Source organism: Aulonocara sp. 'chitande type north' Nkhata Bay, linkage group LG6 (assembly GCF_057382095.1).
Source record: "Aulonocara sp. 'chitande type north' Nkhata Bay isolate Kocher_YH1m ecotype deep benthic linkage group LG6, A_spYH_male_GT1.1, whole genome shotgun sequence".
Lineage (NCBI taxonomy): Eukaryota > Metazoa > Chordata > Actinopteri > Cichliformes > Cichlidae > Aulonocara > Aulonocara sp. 'chitande type north' Nkhata Bay.
The window spans coordinates 2,520,448-2,542,336 of record NC_141349.1 but is presented as its reverse complement, the minus strand read 5'-3'; the positions used below and the strand labels follow the sequence as shown (position 1 = coordinate 2,542,336).

Sequence of the window (21,889 nt, the reverse complement as noted above, 5' to 3'; positions counted from 1 at the left end):
GTAAGCCTGAGCTGAATAAAATCTGTTGTGGTCCTCACAGTACAAACACTGCAAACCTGTATATATGATGCATTATGTAGCACAGACAGAATATAAAGTGCTTAAAAACACTTTAAAAACCTACCATGCTGAAACTTTAAGCTGCTGCCTATCTGAAGCTTTTCAGATAGTATGCATTCATAATTCCATCAATTTTGACAAGTCCCTCAACAGCACTGGCTCAAATGCATCGGCAGGCAGATCCTGGACATGTTTTTCACTCACTGTTGTACCGCTCTCCTGACCTCCTGAAAATGATTTGATCCAAACATTTCAAACCTGGAACTATCACCTGTTTTGATGATGGTTAGGTGAACCGTGGATGTATCTCTCAGGTCTTATGTCAGGTTTTTGATATTTTTTTTTTCTATTTCTTAAGGATATGACTTTCAAATACTGTTCATCTACTGTTGATCATTTTTTCACATCTTTTGTCCTCAAGTGTTTTTTAAGGACACACTGCAAGCCATACCCAGATATATGTTGTCAGCTAATAGCTCTTTGTGAATTACCTTGTAAAAATACCATTATCCATCAAACCCATACTATGTATTCCTCCCAAACTGTGTTATGTAAACTTTTGTGTTTTTGACTAAAATGTCAATAAATGATGTGTTCTGGAACTGGTGCAGTGAGGCAAAGTGGTTTAAAGATATCACTTAAAATGGGCTCTTTTGTAAGTAGTCTAATAGCACCGGCTCATGGCTTGACTCAACTGCCTTGTTAAGCTTGAAAATGAGTGTAAATGAGAGAAAAGGCAGCCAATGTGTAAAGAAAAACTTTGGAAGACTTTCAGTAACTATTGCTCAGGATAACTGTAAAAATGTGCAAGAAGGTCTGCGTCCTTAGAAAGCAATATATAAATAAATAAGGCGTGGCTTGAGACTTTTGCTCAGTACTGTAGACGTAAAACACACACATATACTACTCTCCATCCATCAGTGACAAGATCCTCAACATCCCAATGCATAAACAGTAAAATCAGAGTGATATAGGGATATAAATCTGACATTTATTCATATATCATGAGAAGCAGCCTTTTCAAGTTTTTGAGGAGAGCTTTTTCACTTCCATGTGTTTAAATCAGATGGTGCAGTAGCAGACCTTGTTTTAGGGACAATGGAGGTGCAGTGTTTGGAACTATTTAACAAACATCACATTAACCGTGTTGTTTTTGATTCCTTCCTCCTTTTTTCTTTTTTCTTTTTTTTTTTTTGCAATTAAGAGACAGATGGATTTTGATTCCAGTGTAGGCGAACTGTAAGGTGATAGAGGTGTCATATGTTAGAGTTGGAGAAGTGATAGGACGACATGAGCCTCATTATCACTGCTAGAATGCCAAACGCTCTGGGGATCTCCTCTCATGCCTCAAATGAAACCTTCAGACTTATAATACATAACATTTCTGTGTTCATCTACATGTCATAATATACTGAAGTAACTATGATGGACACAAAAGATCAAAGTTTTTAACATATTTCTGCATTTTAAATATTATTTTTATCATCATCATCATTAGTAATAGTAGTAGCAGTAATATTAAGCAAGTGAAATATTTTAAAATCAACAAAGAAAACATTATTGTAGGTTTTCAGTCAGCCAAATGATGGCAGTCTTGGGATTGTGTTTCACGTTTCATACAAATATTACACCTTTCATTTCAGAACTGTTCAGAACAATTTAAAATGGCAATACAAAAATACATATGATTAGCTACTTTACAGAAGTACAGTGCATGAGGTATGAATGGTTGCAGAGCTGAATCAGAAAGTCGGAGAAAATGCTCCACTGCTTTTTGAGTAAGTGATTCAGTGGGTGGTGAGGATTATCCCTGATGGATAACATCATTCTATATTGCTCTGTGACTTGTCCACAACTTCAAATGTGTGCAGTTGACAGTCAATCGCAAAACTAGCTGTTGTTGTCAGCAGCTCTGATGCTGTTCCTCCAGCACATCACAGCAAAGTACACTGCACTTACCTTAGAAAATAGAGCCTGCTCACTACTGCATTGATACAGCCTCTGTAGTGGTCTTCCATTTCAGCCAGTCAATGTGGGTGCCAAGGCACTTGTGCTCCTCCACCACATCAACAACCTGCCCCATGATAAGGCCGTGTGGCTGTCCTTTTCCATCTGATGTCAGTCAGCATCTCTTTAGTCGTACTCACATTCAGAAGCAGACCACTCAACAAAACCGCCTCCTGCTGCCATCACTTCCCCATCAAATCCAGACACTTCAGAATCATCTGAGAATTTTTGTGTGGTTAGGAAAATGCATTCCAATCCAGACCTTCAGTGTGTCCGTAGCCTCATTTGACCAATGTCCTAACAACAAGAAATGTCATTTAATGAGCCTAAACTACTTCTGGGGCAGTGGCACTCTGTATATTTGTATGGATTTAGCTTTAGTTACAGGTTTAATTTCTGTTGTCTCAACTGGGTCAGTTAACATATAGTTAAAAAGCCAGTAGTAATGTCTCTTCACTGGAAATAAGGGGCCAATTCCAGCTTCTGACAATGCAGTGAGACAACTGTCAAGTCCAGACTTTTCCACCAGATTGCCCGAAAGAGAAGAGTATTGTGTTTTGTCAATCCAGAGAAGAGGTCTCCTCTGCTCTGTGGCTGTGCGCCTTATGCCACTGCATCTGATGGTTTGCATTTCACTGATGTAAGACTTTAAACTGCTCCAGCTCTAACTATATGCTTTAGCAAAAAGAAAAGTTTGAAGCCTAATCTTGAAAGTAGAGATAGTGTCTGTCTCCCGAATCCAAACTGGAAGCTGGTTCCACAGAAGAGGGGCCTGAAAACTGAAGGCTCTGCCTCCCATTCTACTCTTACCCATATGGAAAAGATTTATATAAATCTTATAAAGTTTGTATCTGTCTTGTGTGAAACTTGAAAACAATATATGAAAGTAATGAGAAAGTGGCCACTTTCATGAGTAAATCATATAAGCCTTATATGATTCACTATATGAAGTAGGCCACATCTTATGCAAGTCTTTCATAAGTTTTTACTATTTCTTTTCCATGAGGTGGAGAAATGAGGTGATATGGTACTACAAGGTCATTAAGATAAGATGGGCCTGATTATTTAAGACCTTGTATGCGAAGAGCAAGGGTGTGAAGCCGAGTCTCCAATTCAGTAATCCTGGCCTCCAGAGCTGCAAACATGCTACATTTGTTACAAGTACCATTACTGCTAAAGGAGGCCGAGGAGTAACTAAACATCTGACACAATGAGCAGGAAAGTGCAGGAGGGACAGGTGAAGAGGCCATGCTGCTAAGCTAAGCTAGCGAAACGGTAGAGACACAGTGAGTGAATACTGTGACTATAAATTAGGTAGTGAGTACACAGAGAGTGTGCTTCGGATTCACACACACATTCACACACTGGCAATAGCAAGCTACATTGTAGCCACAGCTGCCCTGGGGCGCACTGACAGAGGCGAGGCTGCCGGACACAGGCGCCACCGGGCCCTCTGACCACCACCAGTAGGCAAACACGGGGTTAGTATCTTGCCCAAGGATATTTGGCATGCAGCCAGGATGCAGCCTGGGATCGAACCACCGACCTTCTGATTAGTGGCTGACCTGCTCTGCCACCTGAGCTACAGCCACCCCACCAATTACATTGCTAAGGAGATAAGCTACTCAAAAATACTATTGTGTGTTGGAACAGGAACAGGAAGTGATACTCTACCGCAGAGAGCGCGAACACCATCACATCTGGACATAAACTGTGATATTTGGGGTCTAGAAGTCGTTGACCTTCTGTGAGGGGCTGGGAGAGCTGTCTGAAGTGTCATCCAATGTGTGACAAAAGAATCCGCTAAAATGCTAATGACACGCTTGGCTCTCTTACCTTTATGTAAAGGTAAAGGTAAAGGTATTGACACTTTTGGAGTGTCCCTTTCAGAGCGTGAAAGGAGAGTTATGATGCATGCTCGATCATCCAGTTAAAGCAATCCCAACTGAATCCAGCCCACCGACTGTACAATGGGCTGTGAGGTCAGTTCCTAGATCATTAATATGCAAATTGTTATGACCACTGATCAACAACCACTGATCAAAGACCATGAGTCCCATTCACAGAGAGTTGAATGGCTGCAATCACAGCATTGTAAGATGGAGGCAGATGTACCCTTGGGCCCCCTCCTCGATTCAGAGATGGTCTTTCCCTTTTCACGTAAATGGCCTCCTTGACTCAAACCAGCGTTCCTCCCTGTCCAGGATGTACATCCTCATCATTGAAGGAGTGTCCACTGGCCTGTAGGTGTAAATAGACTGCAGAGTCCTGGCCTTACAAGGTGGCTCTTCTGTGTTGTGCAGTCCGCTTAGAAAGAGGTTGTTAGGTTTCCCCGAGCGTACACTATGTTACTCTGTTTGTGTCGGGGGACCCGATCCTTGGGGTGGACCAATTTTTGGCACAGCGTGTTTTGGGGTTTAAAAGCCACAGAGACCTGGTGTTTAGAAAAATGTGTCTCAGTTGTTCCGATACTCCTGACATGTACGGGATCACTACAGGTTTTCGCTTGGGCAGTGGTTGTCCTTCTCTCCTGGATCACCTGGAGCTTTCTTTAGGAGCCTTCCCAGACTCACAGTCTAAGAAGGCTAACCTGCCACTTTTCATATCCTCCCTGGTGAATTTGATGTTGATGTGTCAGTCCATCGAGTTAATGTGATCAGCGAATTGTGGTACATCCTGAGATTGGATTTCCACCCAGGTGTCATCCACATACCTGAACCAATGGCTTGGTGGTGTTCCAGGGTAGGATAGCAAAGCCCCCTTTTCCACTTCTTCCATGTACAAATTGGCCACGATGGGTGAAACTGGGAGCCCACAGCACACCCATGTTTCTGCCTGTAGTACTGACCCTTGTATGTGAAGTAGGTGGAATGAAGACACAGTTCAAACACACTTGGTCGATGCTGAGAGTGGTCCTGTTGCTGAGGTTGGTGTCATCCTGTAATCTCTTACACACTACCTCCAACGCTTCCGTGACTGGGATGCAAGTGAAGAGAGATGTAACATCGTACGAGACCATGGTTTCAGCTGCCTCCATAATGACATCTCTCACCTTCTCAACAAAATCCAGGGTGTTCTGGATGTGGTGTTCAGAACTGCCCACCAACAGGTTGAGGATTGAAGCCAGAAACTTTGAGATGTTATAGGTGACCGAGTTGATCATACAGACAATTGGTCTTGAAGGTGCACCCTGTTTATGTGTCTTTGGTAAGCCGTACAGACTTGGTGTTAATTCCCCTGGTATGAGGTCCGGTCAATATCATTGTCTTGTTCTAACTTCTTCATACAATCCATCACGCTCTTCCTGTAAACAATTCCTGGGTCTCCTTTCAAGGACTCATAACTATTTTTGTCACTGCGCAGTATTTTGTTACTCAGAGGCTCTTGACTAAAGAGCTCATTTGCAGACCTTTAAGCGTAATCCTGTTTTGTCTGCATCTGAGGCTGAATGGTTCCTGTAATCAGTCATCTTACATGCTGTTTGCTCAGCATTTGTCAAAGCTGGGAAGGCACCTAAAGAAAGCTCCAGGCAATCCAGATCCCTTATGTGTCCTTATGTCTGATTATGTGTCATGTGTATACAAATACAAATGGTTCAAAGCCATCCTCAAAGTCATCCTCTTTCTTTTCCTATTGTATTTTAAATGTATGCAATCCATAAAATATTAGTAAAGATATCTATGTAACACCTTTTACTGCGAAGCCCCGCAAGGGACACTAGAGAAAAAGAAAGAAAGAAAAGAAGTACTTTTGCAAGATCCCAAGTTACTTTTGCGAGATCACGCAAACGTTTTGCGAGATCCTGTTAAAGAGTTTTTCTCTTCTTTTATCTTACTTCTGTTGGTACCAATACACTCAGAAAAATTATGGTTCTTAAATGGTTCTTCAGATGTCTTCATGGTTCTTTAAAGAACCATCATATGTCAAAGAACCTTTTTATTTTGTGGATGGTTCTTCAGCTATTACAAATGGTTCTTTAAAGAACAAAAGGTTCTTCATCCTTAGCTATCTATATGCTATATGCCAATATTTATGCCATGGTGTAAATGGCATAAATATTTATTCACTATAACAAGGCTGTGAATTATACTGTGTGTTTTCTTTGTGTGCATGTGTGTGCGAAGGGGGAGGGCGGATTACCTGGCAATTACCCTTTAAGAGAAGATGGTAGGAAACTGAATATTCAAATAAAATTTAGAAATAATTGCTTAAAAATATACTGGTGGCAGGGGTGGGGGGTGAAAGCCTAAAGACCCTAACCCCCCCCCCCCCCCCCCCCACACACACACACACACACACACACACACCCCTAACCCCGCAAACCCATTATGAATATGGTGAGTTAACAAACAGTTGACACAATACACACATTCAAATACTGTACTTTAGTTTTAAATTTTAATAAAGCATTACTATTTTCTACTCCAAGGCATTACTTTTGAGATTATTATATATTTTTGAAAATATAGCATAATGATAATACTAGTTATTGTAAACTTTACAAACCACCCAGCAGTATGTAAAGTCAAATTATAAAATACAAGTAAATAACAATTGCAGAACAGAATGTCAGTGTAATGAACACACACTTCATTTTGACAAAGCACACTGCTTAGGTAAATGATCTGAGTAGTTGTTCATCACTGAGCAATTTGTTAATATGTGTTTCGAGCCAAATAAATGACAGGGAGAGAGAGAGTGACGTCAGAACACGTCATACTATAACCTCCCGGGAGCGGACGGAGGTTCTTTAAAGAACCATTTTTAAAAAGGTTCTTTGAAAAACCATTAAAGGTGCCCCAAAGAACCATTTCTTGATGGTTCTTTGGGGCACCTTTAAAGGTTCTTCAATGAACCACTGAAAGAAATGGTTCTTCAAAGAACCATTGTTTGAAAGGTTCTTTGTGGCACCAAAAAAGGTTCTTCTATGGCATCAGTCTAAAGAACCACTTTTGGTTCCAGTTGGCACCTTTATTTTTCTGAGCGTAGATCTGTCCAGAGTACTGCAGCTGGTTGTCAAAAAATGCAACCAAAATCACCAGGTCATAGTATGCACTGCGATGAGTGTGTCCCCTTACACCAAGAACTGTGTGTAGTGCAAAGCACTGATTTAATTTTTTAAAGTTTCAGCCAAGCTCAAACTGAAAATCTATGATTCTCTCCCACAGGTTGTTTCAAGGGTTGGACTGGGAGAAAAAATTGGCCCTGACATTTTCGGTCCACGCGGCTCACCATGATTACTCAAATAAATAAATAAATGGATTTAATTTTGTTTGATTATAGATATTGAAACTGCAGCCTGGTGCTACCGTGACGAGTTGTTACTAGTTATTGCTGGTACTACGGTGCAGCATCAGCAGCTCCAACGGGTAATTTTACATATTTTGCTGCCATCTGTTTTTAGTTTCTTTTTCTTTTCCTCTTTTAGCTTTTCAGTGCCACCGTTTCGTCACTTCTTCCACACTGAAGTCTATTCTATACAGGGCGTGTTGCTAATAAAAATGAACAAATTGGCTGCTGTCAGCATTGTACAGCCGGTGCACAACAGCCCTTCAACTGACCCATCGGCCCAAAAGTGCGGCATGCCAGCGCGGTTGCCTTTTTATGACTGTTAATACTGTATGAATTCATTAATGCAGGCACTTTGCCGCCTAGAAATCTTATCTGTAAAAATTATGAACAGTGACAAGGGGCAGCCCGGACTGAGTCCAACACTCACCTAGAACAAATTAGACCACATAACATTGCAGAAGGGTGCCAACCAAGACAGCCCTTCAAAATACAGGGCCTTAAAGAACTCAGGGTGGATCTCATTGATATCTGGTTTCAGCATCGCCACCACCAAAGTAAATGGACTGGTTCTTATATAGTGCTCTTCTACTCTATCTGAGCACTCAAAGCATTTTCATGCAACTTGCCCATTCACACAGGCACGCTTTTCTATGTTCTTTCTATGTAAGTGGTTTCTGTCTAACATTCAAACCTGGGTTTACTATCTTGCCTAAGAATATTTGGCATCCAGACTGGAGCAGACGAGGATCAAACCACCAACCTTCCAATTTATCTGCTCTATCACCTGAGCTACAACCACCCCAAAGGCACCAACACTCTTACAGTCGCAGCTCCTTGCAGCAGGCTCAGTAATGGATGTCTGGAGCATGGCCTCTCCGGCATCCTCCTGCCACCTGATCCAGCTCACCACCAGGCGGTGATCGGTTGAAGCTTAGCTCCTTTCTTCACCCAAATGTCCAGAACATACGGCCGCAGATCTGATGATACGATTACAAAATAGATCACTGGCGAACTACCCAAGGGCTCCTCTGCACTTAGCAACATTGTTATGTGTGAACTTGGTGTTTGTTATGTTATCTAACCGTGATGTAGATTCTTAGCAGAAATAACAATTAAATATGCAGCCTGACAAGCTTAACCCACCTTTAGAGGCCAGCTGTAAAGGTTCAGGTGTTTTGGAGGAATTTCCATATATTTGTGATACTGTCTGCTGCCACGTCTATTAATGCTTTTCATGATCTGGCCACAAACTATAGCAATTCCCAGATCTCCTTCAATAGGCAGTTGGGGAGAGTCACAGTATAAAACAGAGCAACCTTCAAGTGCATGCAGTTTAAAGTTTCAGAGTTCGAGTAGGCAGCTCTCAGATTAATATAAATAGCAGCGCCAAGCAGTAAATATATTAACATATTCATCTGCCACTTTGCTGTTGGGGTTTTTTGAGCCTGCTAACACAAAGAAAACATTTCTATGTCAAACTTGCTTCAACGTACTCCCTTCTAACTTGACTGCAAACTGTGAAATTGCACGTGTGAAGAAAGTTCTTCTTGTATGTTCACTGACTTTTTCCACCATGTATATATATGAAAATATGAAAAACAGAAAAGTGATAACATACCAAATGAAATTCTACTTACTTTGTAGCAGCATATTTAAAGACAAATCAACAGGAGACACAATTTTGAAAGACATTTATGGAACTCTGTCTCAAATTAGTTTATTATCCAGCCAAAAAACCTGGTTTGTGCAGTTTATCTGGAAAGTATACATACATAATTCATTCCTCTCCTCAAAATTCAATATTAAAAATTAAAAACAAAAATATAACACGTACACAAGCAGTGACAGCCTTTGCCACTCAACTGTGCTGTAAGTGCTCTGAATACTTCACTGCATTTAACAAGTGTATCGTACATTCAGACCCTAAACAACAGGCCATGAATTTGCTGGCAGTACACGCAGAAGATATGTTGTTTGTTGCTGGTTAATGTGGATTCTTATGTTGGGTAACTGGTACTGAGTTAATACAATAATGTTCTTTTAGCCATATGAAGACGTTTGGTGATCCCAATATAATTACATGTCAACTGATGCTCTCATTGCTGGTTGCATCACAGAATAGATCCTCACATTCAAAACAAACTTTTATCAGTTTCATATAAAAAGATCTGAGCTGTAGTCATTCATTCAACGTGTGTTCACATTTTACTTTGCAGTCGCTTTTGCTTAACTGATGGTGACATACTGCTAATATTCATTGTAACTTTTATGAAGGAGATGCTTTTCTATGTGGAGTGTTTATGGGGTAAATAGTTGTTTATTCATTTTCATGAAGCAGATTTGGCTGTTGACATGAATTGGTGAGTAAATACAAATCCCTCTCTGCACTCTAAAAGCTCTTGTGTTGATTAGTGAGAGGGTAGGGAGAGCTATAGAAGAGTGGGGGCGTGGGGAGTGAGGAATTTGTTTACCGCACACTTTCCTCCCTCAGATCTGATTAGCTAAATGTCACATTGAATAGTTGAACCTCTCTCGTGTGTGTGTTTTTCTATATGCAGACATTTTACCAATGAATTTTTATTTGATGATGTTTTAAAAACTGAAACAATAGCTGTGTGTATTTATCATCATCTCTCGCTTTCTCTGTCAGACCAGGTTGAACAAAGTTCATCAATATCAAAGTTTAGAGGTGGACAAAAGCTCCATCGACTCTATTTAATCTTGACAGACACAAGTGCGCTGCCATGCAAACATAATATAAATTATTGGAAAATGAAATATTCACATTCACTTACAGTTGCTACTGTCACTTATTAGTGACTTTAGAAAAACGAAACCAGATACATTAAACATCTGATTGCAGAAGTAGCATTGTTTATATATGGCATTGTTTTATCTCTTAATTCATATTCTAAACATGAATTCATGACTGAGACCCTGAAACTGACTCGAGAACAGAATGACCTGCTCTGGAAACATTATGAGACAGACTATGTTAGATAGAGATAGACTGGCCAAGTGAACAGAGTGAGGTCCACTGAGGCGCTGACTGTAAATTAGGCTGAGGATGACATAGCTCATAAAGAGCCTTGCTTTCTTCGGGGGTTGGTTGCTCCGTACTCTTATGGGGAGTTCAATTTTATTTATACAGCCCCAAATGACAACACCAGTCGCCTCAAGGTGTTTTATATTATATCATAATAGGTCAAGAAAGAGGATCTTGATGCAGCACAGCAGACACACAGCTCGGTGAATAAACAAAAATAAATGTTTGTAAAAATGCACTGGTTTAACAGAAGCTGGCTGAAAAAGAAACAACAGGTACAGGAGTCCTGGCAAACACAAAACATAGAAACAAGAAGTTCAATAGAAGAGCTCAAGTAACATTGTCATAGTGGAGACTTTGTGCGGGTGGGGTGATGTTAACAGTCTGTTTTGACAGACCGTTCAGATTAGCATTACCTCCACCTTCCAAATATCCTGTCACATTTGACCTCTGCTCTCACGTTTATTTCACTTCTGCCTTTGACTTCAAAATGTGTAACGTCTCTACAGAAAGCGATGTCAAGAGAAAGCAAATGAGCCACCTAGGTAGCTAAAAATACACTGTAGTCAAATATTGTACATGTAAAAAGCCCAAGTTATTCATATCAGCAATTTACAAGTTGTGTTATTCCATGAACCACGCAAATCAAATCAGAGTAAACATCCTTGTGTTTACAGTTCAAAGTCTGTATTGAATTATATATTGAATGTTTTATTTCAAAGTTAGGTGGTGGTGCACAGGTAGAACCAAAAGAGAGAAATGTTGTTGTTTGGGTGAAACAAAAACGTGTGAAGAATTTTGTTCTGCAGGTTCATTTAAAATCATTTCAACACTTTTCATATAGTTTGACTTTACAACAACAATCTTCACAATAACAGTAATGCCAAAGTTCAGTAAAGTAAAAACACAACTATCTGATTGTGATTACTCATCAAACTAAATATATTGTGTGTGCTTCACAATTAACACACGATGTGATTAGTTAGAGGCAGTGTTGGCGCAGTCACAGTTGGTGCTTTTGATTGGCTGATGTGTCTGTTGGCACTTCGTCTGCCATCCACGAATTACAGACAACAGGAACGTTTAGCATGTAATGCATGTGTGTCTTTCTGCCCTTAGTCTTGGAACCACAGACGGTGCAACAGGACTCCATCAGACCGGTACCAACCAACCACTAGACCACACAACAAGTCGGTAGGTTCCATTCATATCCTTCATCTGCCTCTCCACCTGTGTCTCGTGCATTTCTAACTGTTTTGCGTTGTCTGTTTGTGTTGCGCTTTTTCCTGCCTAAGTTTTCGTTGCTTTCTGTTTTTGTGTTCATTTTTTGCTGAAGTCGTTCTTTCTGTTTCCTGCTTAATCTCACAAGTAGATTATCACCAATTTGCCTTGATTAGGCCATTCTTCCTGCAGTTGAGGCGGGAAGAAAGACAAAAAGCCACTCTGCAATTTGAACACGTGCAAGGAACAAGTGATTGCGATCAATAAAAAAATGAGCAGGGAGAGAACAAGGGTGAAAATAAATGAACAAGTAAATAAATGAATTGCCAATTTCTGTTCTCGTCAAGTGTTTTTTGAAGGCAGCTCTTGAGGAAAAGCTGTTTCCGCTAAAGGACAGCAGTCTCTGTCTGAGTGTGGGTGTCTCTGCCTCTCCTTTCTGTATGTCACTGCACACCCAGGCTCAAGGTGCTTTAGACTGAGGGAGTGTGTGAGTGAGTTAGTTATGGGGAAAAGGAAGGGGTTAGATTGAGGGTTGAGCTGTCTTCCTCTTACATGGCAAATGTGGGATCGGAAACAGCAACACTGGATTCCAATCATTTGACCTGCACACAAAGCAGCATTCACTCAGTTTTAATATCGCTCTGGGTTCTTTGCTAGCTTAGCGTTTATATCCAAGCTGAAGGCTGCGCCATTATTCTCCACCTCCGCACGCCACAATCAGCTCATTGTAGGGTAACTGCAAGTGGAACCGATAAGCAGGATCGGCAAGCAGACTAACAGTTCCAAGAAATGCGACTTTTACTTTTACTACATAAACCAGTTCTAGATTCCCATGCTAAAGCTAACGAGTCCCCACTGTCCTCTGTCCACCATGCTGGATTCACAGCCACAAATGGAGCCACAGTAAGGTCCTTCATAGCTTTATTTTTGTACGTTAGTACTGTCATATTGAGGAAATAAACAGACACTAGAAATCTCTCGTTCTTCTTTAGGCTGAGCAGCAAAAACAGGAGTGTAATGGTTTTAGCTAACTAGCTAACTAGCATCATTAACTAGTTAATGTGGCTAGTAGTATTTGTGTTTGCAGTATGCCCTAATTCGATTTTTTAACATACATGTTTGCAGACTTAGCCCTTAGCACTGTTACAGTAACAGAAAATACAGAACACTAGCTGACAAATACAGCAGCATAAATACAGTGATCGGTGCTGCTGTGACATCAGTGTTAGGTCTGATTACTGTCAGACATCAAGTGCACGTCTCCTCTCTGTTTGTCCCAGTGTTGTCAGTAAAAGGGCACTTCTTCGCCACAGAACTGTCATTTAATGACATCAGTATATTACACTTTTAATGACACAAAATTAGAGCCTTCCCCAGCACCTTCATACTGGTCTACACGTTTATTATGTAAACAGGAAACTATACCAAGTATGTGTCATGTAGCAAACTGGTTCAGTTGTGAATATTTATGCATATGACACCCATGAATTATCTCACTTTGTGTTTATTTAACTAGCTCTGTGTTCTTTTTCCTTAGCTTTTTTTTATAAATAAAGGTGAAAGACATTGTATTGTGTCACTTAAAGAGTACCGAAGTCCCTGCGTGGGAGTCCTGTGGTTCAGAGTGAAGGCTGAGGGCTCAGAGATGAAATAACAGTCCTCACTGGGACAAACCGAATGAGAAAACCCTACTGACATGTGGACTGACAAGCTAACATTTACGTCACGGCAGCATCACTGCGATGACACACAGGGACAAGACAATAAAGCCAACCTTTTCATCTGTAGTGTGTATTTGTGTATATATATAGAAATATATTTGTCATGTTTAGGTTTCTATGCATATTAACAATGTTACCAAATAAGAAATTCACTGTGACTTATATACAGATTGTTTATTTAGTTATTATTAGTAGTAGTGGTCAATTAATTAATTTTTAAAATATTATTTCTTTCACCTTCACCAGCTCTTGGACTCCAACTACACCCCGGTGACTTTGTCTGTCCTCCTTGTTTATGTCTTCTCCTTCTCTGTGATGAACCTAATTCTGTAGTTTTAGCCCATTTGTTCTGCGCTCTTTCACCAAATGATGTTGTCATGTCTGTCTCTGTTTCTCTATAATGAGCTCTATGAACCTGGTGCTTATTCCAGTGATGTTAAATCTAATAGTATACAATACAGTCTAAATGTATGTTGTTTTCAGCAGCTTTTGACTAAGTTTGGTCAGGAAATGTTTTTGTCCGTTAAACTTGACAGGCTGTTTCATCGTTCCTCAACTACAGTCTTTTCATGTTCAGCAGAGCCACCCCGACACATACATGTTATAAATTCATTCAGGAAAGCAAACATTTCCACGGCGCAGGACAGCCGGCCCTTCGAGCTGTGGCTAGCTGAGAGCTAGAGGGACGAGACAGTGATAAACACACGAGGATGGGAAAATAGCAGGAAAGGAAATGTGGAAGTTGGCGGCTGCACGAAGGGAATGAAGGAGTGAAGGAATTTGGAAACAATGGAGTCTTTGTTAACACTGACCTTCCCTCTCTCCCTGCCTACACTACACCTTCAAGCTACCTCCCATCCCTCACTCCAACTGCTCAGGGTATTTGTTTTGGTATTAGGTACTGTATCCACCAGCCAGTCAGATTTCAGATAATATTGCTAAACAGACGCTTGTGGGAAGCAATGACCTTTAGCATGCTCAGTTCACATTTTTAGAGCAGTTGGTTCTCTTTATTGTGTCTTTTTAGTCGTGAATCCTCTTGAAATTTCTTTTTTAAATGTGAATTTAAGAGTCAGTTAATCAAATTATATAACTGTTTATGCTAACGCTTAACAATTAGCATGAGGTTGGATTAAACAAATATAGACACTGAAAAGTCAGAGCTATTCAGCTCCTTTGTGCTTCTCGGCCCTAATTATCATGTAGCACTCTGAGGCAGGCAGTGTGGGACCCAACTGCAGCATTCAGAGAAAAGAATAGATTAAAAGAGGCAGCTTTATTGCTGTACTGAAACTAAATAATTTAAAAAAATCAAGAAAAGAAGAAAACTAGGAGCAAACAACTGGAAAACTACAGGGTGCCCATGAAACTCACAGAAGACTCTGGAAGCAAAGCAAGAGGGGACAACGCAACAGAGAAGACAGGAAGACACAGATTATTTACACAGAGGGAGACTAGAGCAGTGTGGACACAGCTACACAGAAGCTGACTGACGAGACACCGGGAAGCAACACTGAACATAATACACACAAGATTATCAAAATAAAACAGGAAGTAATATACACTGGAGCTCAGAATCAGACTTTAGACTGAGCTCAACACTGGGACTGAGGATAAGCAGACGGACTGGGGAGACAAAGGGACAAAACACAGAGAGAGCAACATGAGAACATGAAGAGGGCAAAAAACATTGACGGGACTACAAATGTATTCATTAAAAACAAGACAGGGAAAGCAGACAGAGAGACAGAACACAGAGAGATGAGATTTTAAATCTCAATGACATTTTTATCTTGATAAATAAAAGACTAATTAGTGGCAGGTCCAGGTAGCTTTACAGATGGCGCCATACCAAAAGCAATTTTGTAAAAACTTTGTTGTTAAATTTTACTTTTCTATTGGTAGCTTCAAAATATCTATAAAAAGTATTCACTCACCCATCCAAATCATTTGTTCCAATCATATGATTTGACTTCCATGGCCACAGGTGTATAAGACCAAGCACCTAGGTTATGCAGATTGCATAACAAATATTGTGAAAGACTGGGCTGCTGTGAGGAGCTCAGAGACTTCCAGGATGTGCAACAAGTCCAGGCATGAAACTTCCTGGCTGCTAAATATTCCAGTCCGCCGTTGATGGCATCATAACAAACGTGGAACCGATTGGAAACATCAGCAACTCAGCCCCAAAGTGGTAGGGCACGTAAAATCACAGAGCGAGGTCAGCGGATCAGAGTCGCATCGGGTGCACAGTAGCTTCACATCAGCTCGAGAACAGTGCGTAGAGAGCTTCATGGAGTGGGTCATAATGACGGAGCAGCTGGAGATGCTGCCACTGGACTCTGGAGCAGTGGATACGTGTTGCTCGGATGAGCCTTGGTTTGGCAGTTGCCAGGAGAATGGTACTTGTCTTACTGCATTGTGCCAAGTGTAAAGTTTGCTGATGGGGGATTATGATGTGGGCTTGTTTTGCAGGAGTTGGCCCCCTTAGTTCATTTGAAAGGAAGTCTTAAATTGACTCCACAGTGTCTAGGCATGCTGAAAAATTAACGCTCCCAGCTTAATGTAGATGACCCTTCCGGTTCCAACATGACTTCACATCAGTGAACAAAGTGCGGTCCCTAAAGACATGGATGAGCGATTTTAGTGTGGAAGAATGTGACCTTAACCCCACAGAGCCCTGACCTTAACCCGATGGAACACCTTTGGGCTGAATTACAACAGAGACCTCTCATCCATGGCTGACTTCACAAACGCACGTCTGGAGGAGTGGTCAAAAATTCCAGAAAGAAGTTTCTAAATGTAAAGTTTAGAACTTTTTCTGACAGTCCAGCATTGATTTGTGCCCATTTTAAGAAAAAGAAGTGATGCCTTTCCATTCGTCCATCTGTATTAGGCTGACCTTAAACTGGACACTGAACACACAGGGATTACTGTTATTTCTGTTTACACCCCCACCTCCATCCTCCCCCCACCACACACTCACACACACACACACACACACACACACAAAATAGCTCTGTCAGTGTTTTTCTCTCACAAGATTGCTATCCTTGCATCTGTCTTTCTGATCCCTTTCTTTTTTTAATCTGAGCAGAGAGGAGGATTAGTTGGAAGGAAGCAAAAGGTAGCAAATGGAGAGAGAAAGAGAGAGATTATCTCTGCAGATTTGCACTCATGAAGTTGAGACTCAATCTAGGACTGACAGGGAGGTAAATATGAAAGAAAGATAAAAGATCGAGATGACGAACAGGAAGGAATGAGAGAATGAAGAAATAGAAACAGGTGGATTATTTAATAACATGGTAAGTTTGACCATTTCTTATAACGTCAAACCAGCTGGGACAGATGGACGTGAAGTGTTAGTCAAGGTGCACACTGATACTAAAACTACAGCTGCACTATAACTTATCGCTTTAACAGAAAAAAGCATCCTCTAAACCAAACCCTTCTTATATTTATAGCCCAGGCTGTTGAAATCAGAGTTTCTACATTAGGTCTTTTATATTTGATCAGTTGACTTTTATGACTTTTATGCTCTGTTTTGACTGTATAAAGTGAATTTTTACACTTCAGTCAGTGGTGCAGGTTATTGCAGTGTGATGCTGGGAACCTAAATAGTAAATTAAGAGCAGTATGGCCGATATCAATACCGATACTTTCACCTATAAAGGGAGTATCTGTATTGGAGAACAATGTGTCATGTCATCACTTATGAGCTGTACATTTGCCAGACTCATTTTAATGAACACGAACAGCTGTTGTTTTTAGAGACCTGGAATATAAATGTGCTTGTCTTTAGAGGACTTTGAATCAGCTGCTGTTGTTTACATGTGCTATACAACTGATGTGACGATGAGGTTCATTAAAAAAAGATAAAAATATGTATTTAACACAGTTCAGGATACAGAGGAGCTACATTGATTTGTTTTAAATTGCCCATAGGTGAGACTGTGTGAATGATTGGCTGTCTCTCTGTGTTAGCCCCGCCACAGACTGTCACTGAGGAATTGCAGAAGAGAATGTATGAATGGATGGACAGTGGGAGACTTACTGGACTGAATCCAGTTGTGTTAGTATCAGTCTGATACTGATACCAGTGATGGTATCAGTATTATCGATATTTCGATTGATATGTGCTCCTCTAGTGCAGATCGGACTCAGTGTGCAGGAACTAGAGTGCCTTTATTTACAGAGAGGCAACAAGCAAGACAATAGAACTGTCACGGTTTGCCGGGGCAAGCCGTGTGAATAATAATGGATCCAACTGCAGGCTGCTGAAGTGGAGGGTGAGTTTATTTGCAACTAAAAGGTACAACAGACAGGGTGGCGAGGAACAAAACGGTGAAAACTCTAAACTGGGAAAACTAAATAAAACACTAACCGGAATACAAACGTGACATGCAGGGAGAATGACCAGAGAATCAACACAGAAGGGTGGAAGGGAAATAACACAGCCGAACCAGCAACTACCATGACAGAAGACACAACTTAAATACACCCAGAGAACACAGGGAGATTACACGCAGGTGGGGAACACAGCTGGGAGTGATTATCGTGACGAGACTAGGGAGGCAAACTGAAAACACTCACATAAGACGCAGACCTTCACAATAACACAGGAAACACATACACGCAATGACATAACACACCAACTAAACACAGACTGGGGGACACAGAACATAGGAACATGAACAGAAGAATACAAACACCCAAGGTAACCAAAACCACAGAATACTAATAGACTAAACATAAACACGGAGTCGCAGACTCCGGACCATGACAAGAACGAATGTTAGTGGGTCTGGAAAGAGCTGGTTTCAGTTGAAAACCATGGACGATATTATGGTTAGTGTACTGGTTCTTATATAGCACTTTTCTACTTTACTCTTTTCTAAACTCTCTCCAGATACGGGATGTGAGTTAGGGTTCTCTCTCTGAAACAATGTCTTGTTGGATCCTGTGAAGGTTCTTGGAAGAGATGACTATGTCATCGAGATAAACATCAAGATAAACAAAAATAAACCAGTTCAGATAATCACAAAGAACATTATTCACTAATACGCCCAATACAATATTTTCTATTCACTGTATGTTGCCTCAAAAATCATTAAGCATATGTTATACAGCATTATACTGAATGTATTTGTATAGGCAGCTTGTTATAGGCAGCGAAGGGCTAAATTGCTACACGCCATTATGGAGCCACTACGGATCATATCGACCGTCCCCTCAGCCCTGACCAGTCGCAGCAGATGGCCCCGCCCCTCCCTGAGCCTGCTTCTGCTGGAGGTTTCTTCCTGTTAAAAGGGAGTTTTTCCTTCCCACTGTCACCAAAGTGTTTGCTCATAGGAGGTCATCTGATTGTTGGGGGTCTCTCCGTATTATTGTAGGGTCTTTGGTGGCTGTAGCTCAGGTGGCAGAGCAGGTCAGCCACTAATCAGAAGGTCGGTGGTTCGATCCCAGGCTGTCTCCTGGCTGCATGCCAAATATCCTTGGGCAAGATGCTAACCCCATGTTTGCCTACTGGTGGTGGTCAGAGGGCCCGGTGGCGCCAGTGTCCGGCAGCCTCGCCTCTGATCCTTCGATAAGTGGAATCACACCTGTGTCTCTGAAGTCTCAGGTTTTCATCAAATGAAAATTGAGGAACATCAGAGTCAGGACCAAAATGTCCTCTGGCTGAATAAGCTGAGTGTGTCAGAGTCACAGAAGTCAGGTTAATAGTATTGAGACTCCCACTAGAGTCACCGAGCCAGTGAAGGCATACAGTAGTGTGTAAGTGTCCTGGAAGTACACTGCCCTGTACTCTATCCACTGAAAAAAGGTTCAATAGTTTCTCAACTGTACATCCACGAACCAAAGCTTAGTTGGTGGTAAAGACCTACAGGCTTTGGACCTAAGTTTTCTCTCAGGACTGCAGTCATTGGACAGCACATGACTCCCAAGATGTGGACACATCACTGCACATCTCTGTGCAAAGAACAATCGTTATATTTAAAAAACTGTTTCATAAACTTTCTATCAAAAAGAAATACATTTCTCATCATGTCATCATGGTCATACAGAGCATATTTGCAATAAAAAATTTATTTAAATGGCTAAAGTGCACAGTTTGAATACTCACCTTGGTAACAGCACTCAAAATGACATGGAAACTGTACAGGATAATATCACAGATCTAAAATTATTAATTATGCTAAAAGTACAGAGACAACATTAACTGAAGGCCTGAGGATTTTATTTATTTCATTTCATTTACTGGGCTAGCAAAAATGCACAACATCTGGACTATTGTTACACTGAATCTTGGGTTTGTTAGCTGCTGACTACAGGGCCTACATCATTGCATCAATATGCATGTTTTAGTGGCTGTGGCTATGTGCAGGAACCAAATCAACATTAGAAAGTCTTTAGTGGAAAAATGTATATCTATATAAAAGCATGGCACATGAGTGTGAATTTTACTGTTGCAGGAGTTAATCTAATCATATTCCCCACCCTACAGTAGCTTCTTTAACTGCTGGAAACATAACTTACAACAGGATACTGGTGCAAGTAAGGAAAATGCGTCTGTGTTAGGAAGCAGAGTAGAGTGTGTGGGCTGTGCCCATAAATAAACTTGTCAAATCTTCTCTGACGATGCTGAACATCGTAGACTCCAATTGATTGGATTATAAGTTCAAAATGTGGAGAAGATGCAGAGGGCGCTACGCTGATTGCTGTACCAATAGGGCAAAAGCTTTTGATTGAGGCAGTCTTCCTCACTGGAAAAACAAAGCTTGTCATCATCATCAGTGGAGAGAGACATCGAGATGAGATTCTGCAACCAGTGGCAATCCCATATCTCCACAGTGTGGGACTGAATTCTATCCTCCAACAACGCTTGCACCAACAGAGCAGGGTTTATCAGGGATTAGCATCAGAATTTGGCAGTGGAGAGGATGGAGTGGCCTGCCCGCAGTGCTGACTTCAACGGCACTGAACACTTGTGGGAATAGCTTGGATGTGCTGTTCAAACAGTGTGATTAACACAACCATACTGACTGACTTGCAATAAATGCTGGTGGAAGAATGTGACGCTGTCCCGCAGCAGTGTCTGAGCAAGCTGGTGACCAGCATGGGGAGCAGGTGCCAGGCTGTTGTGGCTGGTGTCTGGTTTTTCCACATGCTACTGAGGCTCCTGCTTGTTCAATGAACACATTGTTACATTGCCAATATGTCTTGTTCCTTCAGCTTTAAATGATCCAGTCCAATAAACAGCATTAAATAGGAGTCAGTTGCAGAATGAGGCATTTGGCAGAAAGGATTTGGCACGTTCTTCATGGGTGCAATCCACAAAAGCATTTCCCTTACAAATGTTACACTTTTGTAAGGGAAAAAAACAGGTTTATCAACGGTATTCGATTTATTGCCAAGAGGTATTGTTACAGTACAACAAAACTCTGACTGTGTGGCAGGCAAGATTAGAATCCCAGCACAGGACTTTCTACACAGAAACTCTGCTTTATATAGCTGGAAACTGACAGATTAACGAAACATAATGAAGAAACAGCACTATTATTTTTATAGGGACTATCAAAATAAAACAGGAAGTAACAAATTGTGACACTAAGATCAGGACATACAAACCTGACAGAAGTAAACAAGGACCACGGAGACAGGACACAGAGAGATCAGACAGACACGGGGACACAATGGGGAAAAAGAAAGGAATGCAAACACATTCAAGACAAACCAGATGCAGAAACATGGGGAGGTGGGAATCATCTAAAAGTCCAGGAATCAAAATAAGCAATCACTACAACCCAGAATAGAAAAATGCATCAACAAAGACTCAGAAAAGAAGACAGCCAGGAGCTCAAAAAGAGAGAATGATAAAGATCACAAGAACAGCACTCAGTTAAAGGTCTGCACCCTCTCTTTCACTGGAATTTTAAATGTTTATTTATCATTAAAATGCAGAATTTGAAGGACCGTGGTAACATTTCCAAAGCAAGAGACAAAGTGGAAGGACAGTGTAGTCACTGTTCTCGAGGGGGGGCTTTGGGAGAGAACATAAATACCTTCTGTCATTACTTCATGTGCTAAATATGTGAAAAGTACAAAACTAAATTATGTTTAGATGAGAAATCTAAATGAATGATGTTGGTATAAGCACATTCAACAAACTCCTTATTGCTGTTTTTTAAAGTGACGCTCTAATCCCCATTAGTTTTCTTCATTGTTCACTGAAGCACAGTGTTTTTAATTAACTGTTTAATTACTGATGAAACCTAATCAAACTCTCTTAATTCACTTCTTAACCAAAACAAAACCAGCAAACTGATCATTGCTTTCACTCATTTTCCATCCCTCTTATCTTCTGTTTTACTCGTCTTTCCTCCTTCTTTCCTCCTCTTTTTCTTTCAACATCCGTCTTCATCTCACTAAAGTGAATAAGTGACATTTTTATAACTAAGTGCTTTGTATCGAATGATTGTTTCTTTCATTTCACTGAAAAACTGTACTTATTCTCAGCATTGAGTTCCTTTTGTTTCATCTA

The 21,889-nt window shown here is 40.9% G+C and overlaps 1 protein-coding gene across 5 annotated transcripts in view; it reads left to right on the top strand.

Annotated features, from left to right (window-relative positions):
- The window catches only part of tenm3 (teneurin transmembrane protein 3), a 358,662-nt gene that overhangs the window by 86,878 nt on the left and 249,895 nt on the right, over positions 1-21,889 (top strand). For all 5 annotated transcript variants that reach the window (XM_086294598.1, XM_086294603.1, XM_086294602.1 and 2 more), the window contains exon 2: positions 11,525-11,599. The gene's annotated coding sequence lies outside the window, so the exon portion shown is untranslated. The remainder of the gene's footprint in view (positions 1-11,524; positions 11,600-21,889) is intronic.